We start from the raw sequence: 18367 nt of genomic DNA, 5'->3' as shown, positions 1-18367 counted from the left end.
CACCATAAATAATAGTTTACCATAATACATCCGTTGACAATGCAGTCAAAATAAGATACACGGTGATGATTTTGTGAATGCAAAGTTTTCTTGAATAAAGCATGCATGACTCAATGCACATTGCTTGTATCACATATAAGCAAACAGCGGAAGACTTCTAGAAACCTGAGAATAAACATGCTTAAAAGTGTTAACACAAAGGTTGGTGAGTTCATAGTTTTAATGTTGCGCATAATCTGTATATAAAGGTGAATCACAAGTTTTCAGTTGTTTCATCCAGAAACGTTTATCAAAATATTCTACGAAATTGAGCACCCTGGTAACTAAACTTAACGTATATATAATTTATACCCTTTGTATAATCATCTTAATAATACACGCAAACCAACGTGTACGCTTCTCAAATAGCATACGTGCGTTAAAAGGCTAGTGCTCTAGCTTGGATGGGGATATCAAGCCCTATGGATCCATATACTACTACTCGCGCCCACCAGTTCTTATAACCGACAGTTACTAGTTACCAAAGCTAAGGGATTTTCGGTTCAAACTCGGTGTAGAATTTAGTATGTACTTGTATCCATTGCGTTTAAAATAAAGTGCATGTATTCTCAGCCCAAAAATATAGATTGCAAAAGCAATTAAAAAGGGAGCATATGAAACTCACCTTAACAGCACATAAAGTAATTCACCGGAATGTGACCGAAACTCGGAATATAAAATAATCGTAGATCTCAACCTATAGAACATATGTTGGTCAATACATGTCTAACAAATTAGGTCTGGTCATAGTGTATCACAATCCTAATGCTCGAGACCGACATACAAAAGTTAACAAAAGTCATCTCAAAAGTTAACCTTACCCAATATGATTTTTAAATCTATACATGTCTATTAACATAATATAAGTCTTGATAATTGAACGAATTTATAGTTTATCAAACTCAAAATATTATTTATTTCAGGAGCTATATTATATTTGAATTATCATAGCAATCGAACATATTTTATTATTTCACATAGTTTTCCAATACTTGTAAAATCAGATTGTAGTGTTTATAAAGATTTATAACATGATAAGACAGTCAACTTTGACAATTGCTCAACAAGACGAGACGTGCCTTATATAGAAATTCATTTACTCGATTAGTAATATTTAAAAATTCAATTTATCAATCTCCTAGACAAGTTATTTAAATATTAATTTACAATTTCAAACACAATTTCATTTAACGTTAACCATAATTCAGTTGACCATATCTTTTAATCCGTTCATCGAAATCACGCGATTTCTAAATGAAAAGTTAATAATTTTTCGCTAGCTTTCCAACAACATGCATATCTTATACCTTATATCAACAGCCTATGTAACTAATTCAAGATTCAACATAACCTATCTAATGGCAATATCAAAAGTACAAGCATGCATAATCCTATATACTCGAGCACTAGTTAGGAATACACTATTAATATATAAAAATTAAATTACGAGTACTCACGTATCAATATTGAGATTCAATATTGCAGCAAAGGTACGTAGACGCAACAGAGATGATAAACACTATAATGACCTTACAAGCATACCCCCGAACAATGCCCATAACCTCCATAGCTATTACCCATAATTTCCTTAGCTCTATCCCACTCGAAACCAGTTTTGAAAACCCATTTTAGCTTACTCGAGCAGCACTCCGTCGTAGTATTTTATGTAAATAATACTAATAATAATACTATTAATAATACGATTAATAATATTAATCTTAATAATAAAAATAATAGTATTAATATGTATATATGTATATAGATAGAGAGTAAAGAGATTGAGAGAAAAAAAACAGATAACTGAACTCGGCCAGAAATATTCGAGCTTTATAGGACTTGGCCTCTCCCACACTGCCATGCGATCGCATGGTTTTGTGGGCATCTTGCCATGCGATCGCATGGCTTGATATCCTCCAATTAAAACTGCCGACACTCATTGCCGACACTCAATTCTCATTTATGTAATATAAATAATATTATTTAATATATAATATATTTAATCTTTAGAATTAATTAAATATTATATTATATTCTCGTGCATAGTTGATTTGTAATTTTTACACCAATGTGTAGTACATTGACCCTCGACTCAAGTACCGGTTCCAGTTTTTCGAACGTATTTTCGTACGCTTAGAAAACTTGTACTTTACGTTTCGTGACGTGTACCTTTATTAGTAATTAGTCTTATTTCACCAATGAGTATACTAATTAAAATGTAACTTATACTTTTGAGTGTTGTGGTCATTTGCTTCTATAAATCAGTGGCTCGTTGTTTATCAAAATATATTATTTTAAATCAGGACGTTTTAATGACTAAGTTAAAATATATATATATATATATATATATATATATATATATATATATATATATATATATATATATATATTTAGAATTGTAAATTTGTACGTAATATATATGTTTGAAATATTTATCTAATGATATAAAGATAAAGTTTAAATTTGTTCTGAAATTTTCGGGTCGTCACAGTACCTACCCGTTAAAGAAATTTCATCCCGAAATTTGATCGTGGTCTTCATGGCTAATCATAAAAAATATTTTTATGACGAATATGAGTTGGTATATAGAGTTTTATCACTATTGAGTAATATAGATAAAATGATTCGATTAATTGAAGAGTACGAGTGAAGTTATCCTAAAAGGAATGAAATAAGAACTAAAGTTTTGTCTTAACTTTTGACGTTGTCTTGGTTGAATTCCGGAATTCAGGGGATTTAAAGAAAATCTTCTAAATCTAAAAGATTTGATTCTTCGGCGAATAAGGAAATTAGGATCTCTCTAATTAAATGCGGAGATCTGCCTTGATTTCTCTATCAAATATTTCACTATAAATTAACTTCTTCCGGTTTGTCACTTTTACTATTCCTTTACTTAATTCTCAAATTCAAAAGATTGTGAAAATGCTTAATCCAGTTCTGATCCTTGTCCTTATCCTTACTATCACAACAGTCATTCTCCTTTTCCAACTTCCACCAGAGGAATCTGCTTACTTCTACTTTGCTCTTGAGGTTATAGTGCTTTTAATTCTCCCGTGTCTTTATGTTGCGATAAACATTGATATTCACGGTTTGTAATTTATGCGTTGTTATCGGGTTTTATATCTACCCTTATATTTCAATCTCCCTACTTCTGTCTTCTATAATCATTATCATCCACAGTTAATACTCCCTCCTATTTACTGCGATTTATACTCCAATTTTATTTCGGAGCTTTGTCCCTTCGTTTCTTCTTCTTGCGATTAGGCATCTCTTGTAATGGTCCAGAATTCGCATATATAAATTTTGGAATGAACATTGTTAATGTTCTAGGAAGGAAATGATAATGGCACGATTTTGATTTGTTAAATTACCAGAATACCCTAGAAAAGACCGAATCATCAAGAAATATTTTCTTGATATTTTAGAGATTAAATAGGATACAAGAGTCATGTAACATGGCACATGATGATGTTATGATCTGTGAATCATTACATTCCATTTACAAACTTAGCAGAATTACTGTAATATAATCACGTTGATCAAGTGTCATTATATTATACTAACTCATGCTTCAGTTCTCAACACTACTTCAAAAATATTCCTATTTTAAACTCGAAAGTTTCAGAATTTAGAAACTAAAATAGTTTCTTTTATGATGTAATACAGATAGCGCGAAGAGGTAAATGATTTCAGATAAGAATAATTATGGAAATATCTTTAGAATTATGGAGGATATTTATAATGAAAGATACGATGATATCTTAGAATTTCTAATATCAGAGGATGATGAAGAATATTGTCCGTAGGGGTTTAGTATCAGGAGCAAGGTATTCGTTAATAACTTCAGCAGATACTGAATCATTTGAATTCTTTGAAGGCAGGTTTAGTCTTTGTGATTTATCCACAGCCTCCTTCATACTTTGCTCAATCCGTTTTCCAGTTCCAAACCTTCTCTTTTTTCTGAGCTTTGCCAACACACTATTCTTTTTCATCAAACTTTTGGCTGTTAAGGTCGTTTACAGTTTTTGCTGCTTCATCAGCATTCAAAGTTATCATAACCGAATCGTGGGTTATCAATCCGAGGTGTTTTCAAAAGTTTGAAGGGTTTGCATGAAGATTGTAATTGTCAAGATACATACGATGTTCTAGAATTTTGAATGATACAAATATTTTTTCTGGGTTTATGAATAGAAGTGATGTTCTAGCACAGTTTTGAAGTCAAAGTATAGCTTTGAAAGATGTAAGAATCTAAGAGTGATGTTTTCTGTTAAATCTTGGCTTGGATTCTGATTTTTCAAAATCAAAATATGTAATCAAATTTGAATGCGAATGGTTATTTTGATTTCTAGAAAAGAATATATATCGTTGTGAAAGTAGTGAGTATATTTGATGATTTGCTGAATCAAAATCGAATAATGTAACATATCAATTGTGAATTCATATATCTTTCGGGTATTACCTACCCGTTAAAAGTTTCACAAGTAATATTTTGTACCCGAGAATTTTATTACAGTCTTTATGAAAATATAAGTATGTATATTTTCTTCAGATGTATTACAGATTTAATGAGTTAATATCATATTAAGCTCATTTGATTTTCAGCTGGATCAGAAATGAATAATCTCTAAAACATTAAAGATTTAATAATCTTCGCGGAGTATTTCACTAATGTAATCAATACTTCGTTATTCAGTTTTATTGATATTTCCTTAGTGAATCATGTTGGTGCTTATGGAACTCTTGCTAACTTCGCAAGGTACGAATGATGTTTTCTAGAAAGTTTCGAGTACATCGAAAATGAAAGTGTAAAATCAAACGTGTAATTGAATAATACACTTAGTTTATTATGAAAAGGAATTCATTGAATTTAAAACAGAGATTGTAATTAACGATGGTTATGTCGTTAATGAAGGATGTACATCATTGCATATTAGTAATATGAACTAACCGAGTAGTACCTACCAGTTAAGATTCACACGTAATAGATTAGTATGAAAAGATTTATTTTGATTTCAAAATTCATATATATTAAATATACATATAATTTCTTCAGGGGAAATGATTTAATACTTCATATCTCATTGATACAATATACGCGTTGTTGATTTGTGATGATGTTGGTGATTACGGAATTGGCGGAACTTGTAGTGCTACAGGTTTTGCCGGTGTTGGTGATACTGACGGTACTGTTGATGCTGCTGGTAAAACAAGTCTAGCTTGTAAATCGTGCACCATTCCGGTCAGGGTTTCTACTCTTCCTTCTATCATTTCGGTCCACTCATCTGATTTACGGTTATGGCTGGAATAGATAATTTCTAAGACTTTAGATATTACATAATTACCGCAGAATATTTCTCCAATGAAGTTATGAATCAATACTTCATCGGTTATTATTGTTGGTACTCCTTGTTATCTATGGTGAGTATGACGTTGATGCTCAAGGTACAAATTGTGATGTTGAAGTGTGGGATGTGGATGTTGTTATTGGTGGTGGTGATGGTACTGTTGCTGCCGGTGCTGCTGCTAGTGCTTGTAACCTTTGCACCATATTCTCCAAAGCCACTACCTGAGCGCGAAGCTTGTTGACTTCTTCTATTACACCGGGATGATTGTCGGTTCGGACGAGCGAATGAATAAGATCTAGAATGTGAGATAGTATATAATCATGATGAGATACTCTAGAAATGAGAGAGAAAATGGTATTACGAACAGGTTCGCCTGTAAGTGCTTCAGGTTCTTCGCCAAGAGGGCAATGTGGTGGATGGAAGGGATCACCTTCTTCTTGTCTCCAATGATTAAGTAGATTACGAACCCATCCCCAATTCATCCAGAATAGATGATGGCTAATTGGTTGATCCATTCCGGTTACACTGTCTTCGGAGTTCAAGTGAATATCCATATCGGAATAGCTGTCGGAGTTCAAATTGATACGTGATCCATCTTGTATAATCAGGGAATTGATTTTAATATGAGATAGATTATAGGATTTAGTTTGGTATTCTCCGATACATAATTTACATATGTATATATAAGACCAAAATCCCATAAGTTACGGAGAAATTTTCTAAAAGTGTAAGACAGAGTTTACTGTAATAGATATGCTTAAGATACGAAATTTATCCATACACTATCTATGCAATCAATGCAGTAAAACGTGTCTTAGGCTTAAGATAATAACAGGTAATTTCTGACAAGAAATAATAAGCAAAACTCGGTAAAAACAGATACGGTCATAGTCTAGACTCACTAATGCATCCTAACAATTACCAGTTAAACACACTAATACAAATTCTGGTTCCCTATGACCTCAAGCTCTGATACCAACTGTGACGATCCTTCCAAATTCCTTTGGACAAATACATCATTCATTGATTTCATAGTGAGGTTTTGACCTCTATATGATACGTTTTGTAAACATTGCATTTTTTTCAAAAGGTACACAATAATTGAATATCAATTTCTAAGGTTTTCAACGTTTGATGATTTCTACATATAGACAATCACCATAAATAATAGTTTACCATAATACATCCGTTGACAATGCAGTCAAAATAAGATACACGGTGATGATTTTGTGAATGCAAAGTTTTCTTGAATAAAGCATGTATGACTCCATGCACATAGCTTGTATCACATATAAGCAAACAGCGGAAGACTTCTAGGAACCTGAGAATAAACATGCTTAAAAGTGTCAACACAAAGGTTGGTGAGTTCATAGTTTTAATGTTGCGCATAATCTGTATATAAAGGTGAATCACAAGTTTTCAGTTGTTTCATCCAGAAACGTTTATCAAAATATTCTACGAAATTGAGCACCCTGGTAACTAAACTTAACGTATATATAATTTATACCCTTTGTATAATCATCTTAATAATACACGCAAACTAATGTGTACGCTTCTCAAATAGCATACGTCCGTTAAAAGGCTAGTGCTCTAGCTTGGACGGGGATATCAAGCCCTATGGATCCATATACTACTACTCGCGCCCACCAGTTCTTATAACCGGCAGTTACTAGTTACCAAAGCTAAGGGATTTTCGGTCCAAACTCGGTGTAGAATTTAGTATGTACTTGTATCCATTGCGTTTAAAATAAAGTGCATGTATTCTCAGCCCAAAAATATAGATTGCAAAAGCAATTAAAAAGGGAGCATATGAAACTCACCTTAACAACACATAAAGTAATTCACCGGAATGTGACCGAAACTCAGAATGTAAAATAACCGTAGATCTCAACCTAGAGAACATATGTTGGTCAATACATGTCTAACAAATTAGGTCTGGTCATAGTGTATCACAATCCTAATGCTCGAGACCGACATACAAAAGTTAACAAAAGTCATCTCAAAAGTTAACCTTGCCTAATATGATCTTTAAATCTATACATGTCTATTAACCTAATATAAGTCTTGATAATTGAACGAATTTATAGTTTATCAAACTCAAAATATTATTTATTTCAGGAGCTATATTATATTTGAATTATTATAGCAATCGAACATATTTTATTATTTCACATAGTTTTCCAATACTTGTAAAATCAGATTGTAGTGTTTATAAAGATTTATAACATGATAAGACAGTCAACTTTGACAATTGCTCAACAAGAAGAGACGTGCCTTATATAGAAATTCATTTACTCGATTAGTAATATTTAAAAATTCAATTTATCAATCTCATAGACAAGTTGTTTAAATATTAATTTACAGTTTCAAACACAATTTCATTTAACGTTAACCATAATTAAGTTGACCATATCTTTTAATCCGTTCATCGAAATCACGCGATTTCTAAATAAAAAGTTAATAATTTTTCGCTAGCTTTCCAACGACATGCATATATTATACCTTATCTCAACCGCATATGTAACTAATTCAGGATTCAACATAACCTATCTAATAGTAATATCAAAAGTACAAGCATGCATAATCCTATATACTCGAGCACTAGTCAGGAATACACTATTAATATATAAAAATTAAATTACGAGTACTCACGTATCAATATTGAGATTCAATATTGCAGCAAAGGTACGTAGACGCAACGGATATGATAAACACTAGATTGACCTCACGAGCATACCCCCGAACAATACCCATAACCTCCATAGCTATAACCCATAATTTTCTTAGCTCTATCCCACTCGAAACCAGTTTTGAAAACCCATTTTAGCTTACTCGAGCAGCACTCCGTCGTAGTATTTTATGTAAATAATACTAATAATAATACTAATAATAATACGATTAATAATATTAATCTTAATAATAAAAATAATAGTATTAATATGTATATAGATAGAGAGTAAAGAGATTGAGAGAAAAAAACAGATAACTGAACTCGGCCAGAAATATTCGAGCTTTATAGGACTTGGCCTCTCCCACACTGCCATGTGATCGCATGGTTTTGTGGGTATCTTGCCATGTGATCGCATGGCTTGATATCCTCCAATTAAAACTGCCGACACTCATTGCCGACACTCAATTCTCATTTATGTAATATAAATAATATTATTTAATATATAATATATTTAATCTTTAGAATTAATTAAATATTATATTATATTCTCGTGCATAGTTGCTTTGTAATTTTTACACCGATGTGTAGTACATTGACCCTCGACTCAAGTACCGGTTCCGGTTTTTTGAACGCATTTTCGTACGCTTAGAAAACTTGTACTTTACGTTTTGCAACGTGTACCTTTATTAGTAATTAGTCTTATTTCACCAATGAGTATACTAATTAAAATGTAACTTATACTTTTGAATGTTGTGGTCATTTGCTTCTATAAATCAGTGGCTCGTTGTTTATCAAAATATATTATTTTAAATCAGGACGTTTTATGACTAAGTTAAAATATATATATATATTTTTATTTAGAATTGTAAATTTGTACGTAATATATATGTTTGAAATATTTATCTAATGATATAAAGATAAAGTTTAAATTTGTTCGGAAATTTTCGGGTCGTCACAAACGCGAACCTTTTGACTGACTTTTCCTTTTTTCCGATATAGACATTGATGAGACACCCGTATCGATCATATACTTTTCGAAGAGAAACCGCATCTGCATAATCAGGGAAATTCGTGGCATAGAAAGATTGATTATCAGGTTCAACCTTTTTCTTGAAATCGATATTAAGCTTTCTGTATGTTGTCTTGCCAGATTTCCTTTGTTTGGTGACCCATCCGTTTTTAAGAGGGACGTTGCATACATTATTGACCATGATCAGAACTAGAAGAGATGATCAGAACAAAAAGATGGTGAATTCCGGCGTTTGATCCCGCCGAATTTTGGAAATAAGTTCCTGTACGATCTAGTGTGAACGCGATTGGGAGAGAGGTTTTTTTTATGCGTCTAGTGTGAAAGGATTTTCAACCAGCATATTAGAGAAATTAATTGCTTAATGGTTAAGAGGCAACCAAACAAACAATTAATCCATATTAAACTTCAAGTTTTTTTTATAAATTTATTTATTGGAGTATTTTGTACTAAACATTGTTATATGGGATCTTAATTTAGGTAACTATATATAAGATAATTACAAATAGTCTTAAATGACATAGAAAAGTACATTGAACATGAGCGTAGACAAAAGATTGGGTGATGTAGGTTTATCGGCTTGGTCCTTCTTTTTCGATTACAACTTTGGATTTAAACCAGGTGGCGATATCCTGGTTAGAGATTTGATATCAAATTCCCGCGTGTGTGTGTATGTTTGTGTGTGTGTGGTGGGGGGGATTGCAGCTGGGATTTGTTTTCTAGCTGCTGGTAAAGATTCGTGGCGCATAATTTTTTGTTTTTGTTCTATGATTTTCGGCGATTCAGCGGACCTCGACGTTCTCCTGGTGGTTAGTTAATATTCCGTTTGTAGTTTAAGTGCATCCAGATTTAGAGTTATAGTATTTAGTCATGCTTGTTGTTAATGATAGTCCAATTACGGATCTTTAACAACAATATACGTGCTTAAATAAATTAGACGGAAGAGTAAACACATTGAATCAAAGATAAAACAATATTATTGAATAAACGTCGAGATTACATGATTGAATTAAACAGAGAAACATCGGTTGACCAGTGGAGCTCGAGCATGATCTCCCTATGTAATAGAATCGTCAAACGGCTCTCCGATATTAGGGTTTACACTTATAACCCTAAAACACATGTAAAATGATATATATATATATATATATATATATATATATATATATATATATATATATATATATATATATATATACATATATATATATATATATATATATTCAAAACTAGTCATTCACCCTAATGGGCCTTATTCGTACAAATGTGCCATTGTCATTCGCACGAATGGGCAAACAGACACATATGCTCGAGTAACTGATCCGTTTCACATGTTTATTACTTTCTAGGTGTACAACATAATGATAAATGTTCATAATATATTTGTCCAACAACAGACAAAATATGCATCAATAAATTCTCCATTGGACGTTGCTGGAAAATTGCTGTAAACATCTCTTGCAATCTTCAGTTGTGATGACCCGTACAAATCCATTTAGATGAATACATCATTCATTGATTTCATAGTGAGGTTTTGACCTCTATATGATATGTTTTGTAAACATTGCATTCTTTTGAAAAGGCACACCATAAATGAATATATAAATCCAAGATTTTCGACATCTGATGATTTCTACGTATAGACAGTCACCGTATATAATAGTTTTTAACAATACATCCGTTGACAATACAGTCAAATAAGATACATGGTGATGATTTTGTGAATGCAAAGTTTTCTAGAATAAATCATGTATGACTCCGTGCACATAGCTTGTATAACGTATAAGCAAACATCGAAAGACTTCTAGGAACCTGAGAATAAACATGCTTAAAAGTGTCAACACAAAGGTTGGTGAGTTCATAGTTTTAATGTTGCACATAATCTGTATATAAAAGTAGATCACAAGATTTCAGTTGTTTCATCCAGAAACATTTATCAAAATATTCTACAAGATTGAGCACCCTGGTAACTAAACTTTAACGTCTATATAATAAGTACCTCTATTTTAACATACATGCAACCAACATGTACAATACACGCAAACCAACGTGTACTAACCTCAAATAGCATACGTCTGTTTTATAGTTCAGGCTAGGGTTTCTATACCTGGAACAGACGGGGATGTCAAGCCCTATTGATCCATATACAACTATTCGCGCCCACCAGTTCTTATAACCGACAGTTACTAGTTACCAAAGCTAAGGGATTTTCGGTTCAAACTCCGTGTAGAATTTAGTATGTACTTGTATCCATTGCGTTTAAAATAAATTGCATGTATTCTCAGCCCAAAAATATATATTGCAAAATCAATTAAAAAGGGAGCAAATGTGTAACATCCCAATTATTTAAGGTATTATTTTTGGTAATTTTATTATTATATACATGGATGGTATGATTTTGTATAAATAAATGGACAAGAGTTAAGTTTGTTAGTTAAGTTAGAAGGGACTAGAGATGAAAAGTTAGAATTAAGGACCTCCCTCATTATAGTTTTGGTGAGGAGGGTAGAAAGTGCAATTTAGCAAAGTTAATTTAATTAAGAGGAAAACAATGTAAACTCATGTTCAGTTGCAAAAAAATAAAATACAGTGTGTGTGTGTGTGTGTGTGTGTGTGTGTGTTTGTGTCGACCCAAACAAGGAGAAGGAAGAGAAGGCCTCAAATGAAGAAATTGTGTTCATGCAATTGAAATTTTGTGAAGTCTAAGGCACTCTAATCATCCTAGCAAGTTTTAATTCTTCAAATTTCTCTTCTTTGTGCACAATTAGGGTTCTTGAACCCCTAGAGACAAGGTATGAATGTTTATGTCTAAGTATTACTATTATTGGGTGTTTGTGACGAATCTTAAGCTTAAAGTTTGTTGTTTGTTGAAAATGTGCACACTTGATTGATTTAAAATGAATTTGTTAGTGATTTTGGAAGTAAGTTCATGTATGAACATACATTTTAAGTATATGTGATGAATATGGTGAATTTGGTGATGTTCTAACTTAGATTCAAGTTATGCACACTAGGTGTTTGATGAAATGCCTCAATGAAATGTTTATGTGTTCTAGTTAATAATTATAAAGAAGAAAGTTCATGTATGAATTGTTGTTATTGTTGTAAGTCATGGAATTTAGATAATTGATGATTTAGGGTTGCTAGTAATGGAAATGGATTTATGTACATTTGATGTTAATGGAAGATTTGAAGGAATTGCATGTTATGTTTATAAAGAGATGAACTAGAGATTTGTATGATTAAGGAAATGATGTTGGCTTGATAATAATGTTATGTTGGAAAAGGTAAGTTAAAATGCTATGTATGTAAGTGTTTATTTGTATGTGGTAGCAAATAGGGGGTTAAGTCAATGTATAAGTGTATGAAGGTGTGAAAGTTTATGAATGTTGTAATTTTGATTGAGTTATGTTATTGATGAGATTAGCTCATGTATAGGTGCTAATCAAGGTAAAGGAGCCTCAAGTGATCAAGGAAATCCGTTTAATCAAGTTGAGTTTATAGGGGGTTACATGGGCGGGTCAAGAGTGGCTTAGTGTCATCGGATTGCATCCGTGCAAGAGAGTAACGACTAAGTGCACTAGTTGAGTAGCTTAGATAGAATTATTAGGTTCACCTAATAATTGTATCTATGGTTGATGTTTAGCTTAGGCAAGATTATTACATTGCTAGTAATCTTGTCTATGGATGGTTTAGCTTAAACACTTTGGGTGTCTATGTGTATATGTATCATTGAAATATGATTAAAGTAGCTTAGGCATAAGAGTATGCCTATGGTTAGCGTAGACATGATTACTAGGGTCGGCCTAGTAAGTTATGTCTATGGTAATTAAGAGTCGGATCCGAGAGTATGTAAGCAACCGTTAGGTTGAAAGACAAGAAGTGTGATTGTTATGCCCAAATGTACTATGCTATATTATTCGCCTATAAATCACTAAGTATAAAAGCTTACCCCCGTGTTGTTTATGTTTTTAGGAACCAAAGGTCATCGAGAAGGTAAAGAACCCGTTTGAAGAGTAGCGGAGCATTGGCATTAGAGTAAGTGGTAATGCAAGTCTCTTTTTGAATCAAGCTCTATCGGTACTGCTTATCAATGCCGAGTCTTTTGTACTTGTCATTTATGTTTTCATTATATTTTGGGACCAAATGATGTGTTTGAAAAGTGTAAAAGTGTTTTCGTGATTTAAAGGATGTTCGTAGCGTTGAATGATCTTAGAAACTGATTTCATCAAGTTTAAATTTGCTTTATGATGACTTGTTGTGTTTTGAGTTGAGGAATTGGTAAAATGTGGATTTAGTTTTAAGTTGCAGGTTTGTACCAGCCCAAGTGTTATGTCGCGCCGCGACAATTGATGTCGCGCCGCGGCATAAAGCTTGATTTGGTAACAGAAAGGCAGCTAAGCATAGGTCAAATTTCCGTTGTGTGTCGCGCCGCGACAAAAGAAGCCGCGCCGCGGCATAAGCCTTGATCTGGGCAAGCACATAATTTTAAAAAAAAAAATTCTATCGTTTTAAAGGCGTTAAAAGTTGGTATCAGAACTGTGGTTTAAGGGACTTGGATAACCCACGATAGGGATTATCTAGGCTTAAACCATTGTTGTTAAAGGATAAGCGGTTTAGGACTTGCATGAATGTTAAGGTCGAATAATTGTGCCATGCTCCATAGGATAGAGTCGTTGACAAGACTTGTAGTATAATGCTAAGATCATGGTTGATTTAAGTAAGGAGTTTAATACTCATTAGCCATGGGTCATAATGGATTAAATGCATAATAAGATGGTGTAATGACAACAGGCCATTGTCATTACTTCATTTTAGTACGCATGAACGTCTACTATGGTCACGGTGAATTGAGTTAGGAAATTCTTTCGGTTTGCTTGGTTATGATAAATAATGATGCAGGTATTTGAACTAATGAGTTGGGTGTTTTGTTTCAGAATGGCTATCGTATCCCCAAACAGAGGTAATGATGAGGACGATGAGTACGTCCACACCCCGTCAATGGAGTCTATTGAAGGCTCACAAAATGAATCCGATGAGGTTACTATGCCAAACGATATATCGGGACAAATAGGACAAGCTTTGATACGATACACCCCAACCCTCTTAGAGAAAATTAAGACGTTGATTAACGATCAACTGGACGAAAAGTTAAAGACTCTTATGACCAATAACCCTACCTTAAGAGGAGAAAGGGGAAGTGGGGTAAGACAGGAAGAAGTAGAAGCACCGAGAAAGAAAGATGAGCGCTTTGAGTACAAGAATTTTGCTAATTGTCATCCACCGGAGTTTCATGGTAAGGTTGATCCGATTATTAGTCAAAGGTGGATTGATGAGTTAGAAGAAACATTTATGTTATGTGAATGTCCCGAGCACTTAAAAGTAATCTACGCGGCTCACAAAATGAAGGGAAGCGGTTATGAATGGTGGAATTTCATAGTTAAGTCTCATGGGCGAGACGTAGCGACAAGTTTTTCATGGGAAAAGTTTCGAGGGATGTTTATGGATCAATTTGCTCCACCCGCCGAGGTTAGTAGGTTAAAGTCCGAATTCATGAACATAGAGCATGGGAGTAAATCGGTGACCGAGTTTAATGCCGAGTTTAATGATAAGTCTCGTTTTTGCCCGGATTTTGTGTCAAGTCCTAAGTTGATGATGGATCATTATCACGAGAAGCTAAACCCCGAAATAAGTGAGTTTATTGATAAGGGTACGTACAAGACTTTAGCCGAGATGATGAATAGGGCTCTTGTGAGAGAACATGAACTTAGGAAGAAAGCAGCGTTTAAGCGGAAGTTAGATCAAGACTCAAAATCAGTGCAAAGTGTGAGCCCAAAGAAGGGTAAGTTTAATTCCGAATCTCCTCATAAATCAAAGGGGGGTTTCATGTCGGGAATGGGCGGCGGTAAAGAAGTAAAGTCATGTAATAGGTGTGGTAAGAATCATGCGGGTGAGTGTAAAGCGGGTACTACCGATTGTTATTCATGTGGTAAGCCGGGTCATAGAGTCGCCGAGTGTCCTAAGAAGGGAAAACAATGTTACTACTGTTTTGAAAAGGGTCATTTTCAAGCCGAGTGTCCGGAGTATAAGAAAGACTTGGCAAGTGGTAGTGTTAAGAAAGAGGTTAAAACGGAACCAAAGACTAGTGATAGCCGACCGAGAGCCCGAGCTCATCAGATTACCACACTCGAAGCGAAGGAGTCCCAAAATGTGGTGTCAGGCACCTTTATTATAAATTCTTTACCTGCGCATGTTTTATTTGATTCTGGTGCTACGCGGTCGTTTGTTTCTTATTCTTTTTGTAAACATTTTAACATGACCCTAAGTATGTTAGAGCATCCTTTAGAGGTTGAGATAGCGGATAACAAAACCGTTATGGTGTATAGTATCATTAAGGGATGTGAAATTATTTTGGATGATGAAAAGTTTGTCATAGATTTGATACCCATGCATATGGGAGAATTTCAAGTAATTGTGGGTATGGATTAGTTAGATGACAATGAGGGGATAATACTGTGTCGTAAGAAAATTGTGTTAGTTCAATCACCAAGTGGGAAAGTTATATGGATTTACAGGAAACGGGCTAGACGTGCTATTCCTATATGCACGTATGCTAGAGCTAAAAGATTTTTGTCTCATGGGTGTTGTGCGTTTTTGGCACATGTGGTAGATGATTCAAAGAAGGTTGTTGAAATAAGTGATGTATCGATAGTTGATGAATTTCCGGATGTGTTTCCGAATGAGTTGCCCGGTGTACCTCCCGAACGAGAAGTAGAGTTTAGAATAGATTTGATTCCCAGAGCCACGCCAATTGCCAAAGCGCCTTATCGATTAGACCCGTCGAAAATGAGGGAAATGATGACTCAACTACAAGATTTGATAGATAAAGGTTTTATACGTCCTAGTAGTTCACCTTGGGGAGCCCCGGTGTTGTTTGTAAAAAAGAAGGATGGGACAATGAGAATGTGTATAGATTATCGTGAATTGAATAAGGTCACTATTAAGAATAAATATCCATTGCCGAGGATAGATGATTTGTTTGATCAATTACAAGGTGCATGTTTCTTTTCAAAGATAGATCTAAGGTCGGGTTATCATCAATTAAAGGTGAGGGAAGAAGATATCCCTAAAATGGCTTTTCGTACGAGGTATGGTCATTATGAATTCGTGGTTATGCCTTTTGGGTTAACTAATGCTCCGGCCGCATTTATGGATTTGATGAATAGGATTTGTCGACCGATGCTCGATAGGTTTGTGATTGTATTTATTGATGATATTTTGGTGTATTCTAAAGGGAAAGAGGAGCATGCGGTGCATTTACGACAAGTATTAGAGACTTTAAGAAGAGAAAGGTTGTTTGCTAAATTCTCTAAATGTGAGTTTTGGCTTCGTGAAGTTCAATTTTTGGGACATGTCATTAATAAGAAGGGTATTTGTGTTGATCCGACAAAGATTGAGGCGATAATGAGATGGGAACCACCTACGAATCCCACCGAAGTTAGGAGTTTTCTAGGTTTAGCGGGGTACTATCGACGGTTTATACAAGATTTTTCTAGGATAGCCACCCCACTCACAAAGTTGACCCGAAAAGATGTGCCATGGAGATGGGAAGAAAAGCAAGAACGAGCGTTTCAACTCCTTAAGGAGAAACTTGTTCAAGCTCCTATACTAGTTTTACCGAAAGGGAACGAGAATATGACGGTTTATTGCGATGCTTCTAAGAAGGGTTTAGGGTGTGTGCTAATGCAAAATGGGAAAGTCATAGCTTATGCTTCCCGACAATTGAAAGAACATGAAAAACGTTATCCCACCCATGATTTGGAATTAACGGTCGTGGTTTTTGCTTTGAAAATTTGGCGTCATTATCTTTATGGTGCTAAGTTCTCTATTTATACCGATCATAAGAACTTGAAGTATTTATTTGATCAAAGAGATCTAAATGATAGGCAAAGGAGAGGACTCGACTGGGTGAAAGAATATGATTGTGAAATTTTGTATCACCCCGGGAAGGCTAACGTAGTGGCGGATGCTCTTAGTAGGAATTCGAGTCACCGACCGATTAAGATAACGAGTTTGGCTATGGTGATATCACCTCAAATATTTGATAGTATCCGAGTTGCACAAAGTGAAGCATTATCCCCCGAAAATGTGAGAAAAGAAAGGATCAAAGGGCAAGTTGGTGATTTTATGGTAGATACTCGTGGTCTAAGGCTTAGATATGAGAGAATTTGGGTACCTTTACAAAGTGGTGTTAGAAGTGAGCTCCTTGACTTAGCTCACAAATCTAAATATTCGATTCACCCCGGTGCTACGAAAATGTATAGAGATCTAAGGAAAGACTATTGGTGGCCGAGAATGAAGAGGGATATAGTTAAGTATGTGCATAAATGTCTTACTTGTCTTCAAGTGAAAGCCGATCATCAAACGCCTTACGGTAAGATGCAACCATTAGAAGTACCGGTTTGGAAATGGGAACATATTACAATGGATTTAGTGACTAATTTGCCTAAGACCCCTCGACAACACGATGCAATTTGGGTTATTGTTGATAGATTGACTAAGAGTGCGTTATTTTTGGCAATAAGAGAAGCTTCATCATCGGAAGCAATGTCTAAGTTATATATTAAGGAGGTTGTTGCAAGACATGGAATACCGGTTTCCATTGTTTCGGACCGTGACACTCGATTAACCTCACGATATTGGAGAAAGTTTCAAGTAGAGATGGGCACTAAGTTGCATGTGAGTACCGCGTTTCACCCATAAACGGATGGCCAAAGTGAACGAACTATCCAAACTCTTGAGGATATGTTAAGAGCATGCGTCATTGATCTTTTTGTTGGTAGTTGGGATACTCATCTACCTTTAGTGGAATTTTCGTATAATAATAGTTATCACTCTACTATCAGAATGGCGCCTTATGAGATGTTGTATGGAAGGAGATGTAGAACCTTAATATCTTGGGGTGAAGTGGTTCAAAGGGAATTAGGAAGCACGGAAGTAGTACAACAAACAACCGAAATGATAGATCAAATTCGTGAAAGAATGAAAGCGGCACAAGATCGACAAAAGTCTTATGTGGATAAAAGAAGGAAACCGATAGAATTTCAAGTGGGTGATAAGGTAATGCTTAAAGTTTCCCCGTGGAAGGGTATTATTCGCTTTAGAAAAAGGGGAAAATTGGGTCCAAGATTTGTGGGACCATTTGCGATAGTGGCGAAAGTCGGGAAGGTAGCCTATCGTTTGGCCTTTCCCGATGAATTGAGTAATATACATGACACGTTTCACGTG

The sequence above is a fragment of the Rutidosis leptorrhynchoides genome, chromosome 1 (genome assembly GCF_046630445.1).
Source record: "Rutidosis leptorrhynchoides isolate AG116_Rl617_1_P2 chromosome 1, CSIRO_AGI_Rlap_v1, whole genome shotgun sequence".
Lineage (NCBI taxonomy): Eukaryota > Viridiplantae > Streptophyta > Magnoliopsida > Asterales > Asteraceae > Rutidosis > Rutidosis leptorrhynchoides.
The sequence above is the reverse complement of the archived record's forward strand: the minus strand, read 5'-3'. Positions refer to the sequence as shown.